At 38.8% G+C, this 5,586-nt stretch overlaps 1 pseudogene; it reads right to left on the bottom strand.

Annotated features, from left to right (window-relative positions):
* Window positions 1–818: 818 nt before the first annotated feature.
* LOC112310328 (tubulin alpha-1A chain-like) lies at window positions 819–5,172 on the bottom strand (annotated as a pseudogene).
* Between the last annotated feature and the right edge of the window lie 414 nt (window positions 5,173–5,586).

The raw sequence follows: 5,586 nt of genomic DNA, 5'->3' as shown, positions 1-5,586 counted from the left end.
AATATTTAATTTATCTGTATATATGCATGTGTATATTTTTAAATTCAAAACAAAATAAGTTATTCACACATAGAATCATGTAAGAATGATTAACTATAAATAAATGTCCTTCACTTTTTTAAAGAATGTGAACCATCCTCTTTACCCTTACCCAAATTATCCCCTCCATGGCTGCCTTGTCCATACACAAAGCAAAGCAAGAAAAGTTAGTAGAAAACTCAGAAATGAGTTTTATTGTGCAATATATTATTGTTCTATTAATATGTCTTAGTACAATATTGGGCAGAATTTCTCCTTGAATGTCATCTGCTTGCCAAATTTTGATACTGTTTAGTCTACTTCCAAGTAGTAGACATAGAAATCCTAGAAAATAAATACCTGAAGTAACATAAAATTATTCTTTAATTAATTTCCCAAAGTAAATTTTTTGAGATATACCTAGAAAAACTACAAATATGAATAGGAAGATAGTGAGGAACTATTAAATAAAGCTCTAAGAGCAAAGGATGATAATATCTATTAGGGATCAACAATTTCCAGGCAAAATGACAAATTCACTCACGAATAGTTTTTTATTCTGAATTCGTAACAAATAAGGTAGTTAGAGATTTTTTCTGGTAATTTTTAAGATGAGCCAAAAGGCTTATAAGATTTTAAAACTTAGAGATTTCTCAGAATTGAAAAATCTTTTTTTTTTTCAAGAAAGGGAATACATTATTCAGACCCATGAGAGAAATAAACAGGTTGGGTCTGTAACAAAGAACTGTGTTTTAAAAATTAAAACATACGCCAGTAGTTGTATATGAGAGTATACATTGCTACATACAAATGAACTGACCAGGCCAGAACTTTTCACGGTTCCACACAGAATAGGCTGTCCTGTAAAGGGAGCACTGCTGTGCTATTTTACCCTTAGTTTCCTCTCCTTCAGCAGAATCTACACCAACCTCCTCATACTTCTTCTCCAGGGCAGCCGTGTCCTCACGGGCCTCAAGAAACTCTCCTTCCTCCGTGCCCTCACCCAGTGGACAAAGGCATGCTTGGCATACATCAGGCCAAACTCGTCGTCTCAGTGAGCCGAAGCCAAAGCAATAGCTATGGTGTTGCTCAGCATGCATGCACACACAGCTCACTCATTGCACTTTGGCCAGGTCTCCACCAGGTACCACAGTGGGAGTCTGATAATTAAAGTCAACTTTGAAGCCAGGGGGACACCAGTCCACAAACTGGATGGTACGTGTGGTCTCGGCGGCAATGGCAGCCATGACATCTTTGGGAGCCACATCATCATGGTACAACAGCATGAAGCCCTGTGTTTCCCCATGGTGAGGGTCACATTTCACCATCCGGTTGGTGATCTCTGCTACAAAAGCTGTTCATGGTAGGCTTTGTCAGCAGAGAAGACAGGGGCATAGGAGACCTGATGGAAGTAGATGTGGGGACAGGATACCAGGTTTGTCTGGAATTTGGTCAGATCAATATTCAGGGCTCTAGCAAATCTGAGGGAAGCAGTGATGATGCAGGACACAATTTAACCTATTAACTTACTCAGGCTAGTATTGGTTATGCACTCAATATCAAGGTTTCTACAACAGATGCCATAGATGACCTCTTTGTCAGCCATAAAGGCACAATCAGAGGGGTCCAGGGCCATGTACGGGGTGAGGATGGAGTTATAGGGCTCAGCTACAGCTGTGGAAACCTGGGGGGCTGAGTAGATGGATAACTCCAGCTTAGACTTCTTCCCATAGTTGAAAGAGATGTTTCATCAGCAGGGAAGTGAACCCAGAAATGGTTTGCCCACCAAAGCTGAGGAAAACAAAAGCCCCGAAGACCTGTGGCCTGGTCAGTCAGTTTCCGAATTCAGTCCAACACGAGGTCAACGATCTCCTTGCCAGTGGTGTAGTGCCTGTGGGCACAGTTACTAGCAACGTCTCTCTTGCCTGTAATGAACTGCTCAGGGTGGACAAGTTGGTGGTAAGTACCATTGTGAACTTCATGGATGACTGCAGCTTCCACGTCTATCAGCACTGCCCTGGGCACATGCTTGCCAGCACCTGTCTCAATGAAGGGGGTGTTGAAGGAGTCATCTCCCCCACCCCTCAGCAACGGTCTTATCACTTGGCATGTGGCCATCGGGGTGGGTGCTGAGTTCCAGGCAGTGAGCTTTCAGTGGGCAATGGTCTGGGCAATGTTGATGGAGATGCACTCACACACGGTTGCTGCCCTGTGGCTGCCCAGCAAATGATGGAGAGTTCAGAATTAAAAATCTTGACCCAATGATACCTGTTATATAATACAAACAGAACCTTTAAAGCCACAAAATGTGAGTGATCAGGAAATATCCTAGCATACATGAAAATGTGCATTGTTTGTGGGTGGTGCTGGAATGCCAAAGCTACATACAAACAAAGAGAAGCAGAATGAAGATGAAAATATGTTTTATCAAAATTGGAAGAAATAAAATATCACAAAAACAGAAAAGAATTTGCAAAAAAAAGGAAAAAGAAGAACTGTAGATTGATTAAAATAACTAATATTTTGAAAATTTTCAGATACGTTTTACCTGCCAAACCTTCAGGGTGTAACTGATGCTATATAAGCACAAAACACATGATAAGTAACATAAGATATTTTAAAATAAAATTAGAGAACTATGTTTTATTTAGCGGACCCAGATTTTTACCCCCAAGTTCAGAAAATAAAGTCTATAACTCTTAGACTAGGTATAGGCAACCATATATCTTTCAAGCAATACTAACCATGACACTAAGTACTTTAGTATTTGGAAAGAGATACAATAAAAGTGATTGCTTAATGACAACTTTAAAATGAAAAATTTCTAGTCTAATTAAAAGAGTGATAATTAATGTTATCTATATTGAACTCTTCTGGAGTTCTTATCCACTTTGAGTTACAAATCACAATCTAGGAATGTACAATGCTTCTGGGGGGGGTCTTCAAGACTAGAGAGAGTGATCTATGATTTATTCAACTATATCTATGTCATTATTTTGGGATTATGGGACACATAGAGTTCTATCTGTGATACCTGAAGCTACCTCCAGATATGGCCGATGGCCCAGGCCCCAAAATTTAATGATGCTATTGCTGCCTTGAACATTAAATATTGAATAGTGACTTGGTGAGATAATCGGCCCTGTTAAGAGAGATACTTCCATCAAATAATACCACAGGAAAATTAGCAAACAGACACCCTTGGCCTCCCATACATGAATAACATAGTTTACAGATTATATGCCATCATAAAGTAAAGCTTCCCAATGCACACAGACTTCTCATTGCTCATTGCCCTGCATGATTGACACTCTGCTTAAAGATTTTTTTTTAAATTTTACTTTTCGTATTTTTTGTGTCAGTTCATCGGGGAGCATTCATTGAAGTCATCAGAAGCACGGGGAAGATGATGTTAGTAGTGCCTGGAGTAGGGCACATCACGGTACACACGGGATTGTATGGATGTAGGAGACGGTGCTAGGGCACAGGCTCAGCCCACAGAAATCAGTTGCAGCACAGGAAAAGAATGGCTTTCAGAAATTTAAAGAGGGTTCAGAATTCTGGGTGTCTAAGCATTCACCATGGAACTTGTATACTTCAGCTGCTAAGAGAAAGAAACTTTTACCCTTCTGACTTGCTTTTTATTGTCTGCTAGTTGTGTGCACCTGTGAGCATTAAGTTGTAGACTGTAAGTAGATGAAAAATGTGGATTAACCTTTGCTTAAGCAAGGCAGAGAAAAGGTGACGAGATGACAGCTTAGGTCTGGGATGGGGGCTACCCTACTACTGTAGTTTTTCACACAAGCACAGTGATACGTCTGAGGAGAAAGGTCCCCCAAATTGATAATCTAATGTGCATTTTAAGTGGAAAATTTATTTCATCACATAATTTCCTTTTAAAAGAAGGAATTTTGAATAAAAATGTATTTATATATTATTAATAATATTGGAAATTAAAATTGAGTCTTCTGGAATATATAACAGTAAATAACAATGCAAAGTACTTATTAGCACAAATGTACTTAACAAAAGCAAATATGTATTTGGTATTGGGAAAAGCGCATGTAATTTTTTTTAAATGTGTCTAAGACCATGGAGAGAAAATTACTGTTTCTGTGCTGTTACAGAAAAACTATATTTAGAATAGAGTGGGAAAAGGAAAGATGTGTGACAGAAATCCTGTTACCTGTCCCAAAAAGTTTTCATTTTATAGAAAACTCAGAGGTGATAAACGGTCTATACACCTCAATATATTTTTAAATACTTTTATTTACTTTCTCACGAATGTCCATTAATATAAGACAGCTCTCATTTGTGTTTATTCTAGGAGCCTAGGCCAGAGGTAGAAGCAGATTTAACTTGGTTTTTAAACACTTAGTAGTAATAGTTATATATAGCAGACAGGTAGGAAGTTCTGCAAGAAAAATGAAAAGGTTTTTGTGAGTCTTTTTATTCCTCCCTTTCTTTTTTTCTCCCTTTCTTCCTTCCCTCCTTCCTTCCTCCCTCCCTCCTTCTCTCTTTCTCTCTTCCTTTCTCTTTTTCTTTCTCCCTCTCTTTCTCCCTCCCTTCCCTTCTCTAAAAATAAATAAGTAAATCTTTAAAAAAAGGAGACTGTGAATTAATGTACTTTTAATTAAAATGCCAAATAGATTCCTAAAATTAGATTAGAAAAGTTGAATATTTGATTAAAATTAATTAAATAAATCTAAGATATCTTGTGCAAATTTGGAAAGTTGTACCACATATTAACCATGAATATCACCTATTTTCACAAGTATGGGGGGAACCAAAAAGTGAAATTTATTAAGAACTGTGTATTTCTTCGTACGTATTTAACTTCTGTCACATTCAAGCACTCCCCGTTTAGTGCAGTACGCCTGCAGAAATGGTTTCCCACTGCTCAAGATAGTTTTTGAACTTGTCGGCTTGATGCCTTTTAGCGTTTCTCTCACTTTTTCTTTCACCTCTCCCACATCAGCAAAAAGGTTTCCTTTGGAGGACTTTTTTCATTGGGGAAAACATAAAAAAGGGTGGTCAGGGTCAGAACTTGTGAACAGCCAGCGGTCGTGCGATTTTTGGTCAAAAACTGCTGAACACTCAGTGTAGTGTGGGCAAGTATGCTTACAACTCACCCATCATAAAATGTGCAAACATGTCGAACGTGTCTTCAAAAAATATTCACTGAAGTTGAACACAGCCTCTCACAAAGATGCCAGCTGGTACACTGATACAGATGGGTTCCTAGAACACTTACCTAGCTGGGGAAGCCTGTGCTACGAGGGGCCCACCCTCTACAAGATAATTCGTGTTTTGGTGTCCATCCTTCTATTATATATTGAAGAAAAAACTGTTGAAATTATATTATACCAATAAAACAATGAGAGGAGCTCATGAGCTTAAGTGAGCATTTAAGTTTTAAAAAGAGAGTCCTAGCCCTGTGGCTCAGTTGTTTGGAGTGTTGTCCTGTACACCACAAGTTTGTGGGTTCAATTCTGGTCAGGGCACATCCCTAGATTGCAGGTCTGATCCCAGGTCAGTCCGTGTATGGGAGGCAGATGATCGATGTTT

Source organism: Desmodus rotundus, chromosome 13 (assembly GCF_022682495.2).
Source record: "Desmodus rotundus isolate HL8 chromosome 13, HLdesRot8A.1, whole genome shotgun sequence".
Lineage (NCBI taxonomy): Eukaryota > Metazoa > Chordata > Mammalia > Chiroptera > Phyllostomidae > Desmodus > Desmodus rotundus.
Note: the sequence above shows the minus strand (reverse complement) of the source record. Positions and strands in the feature narration are given on the sequence as shown.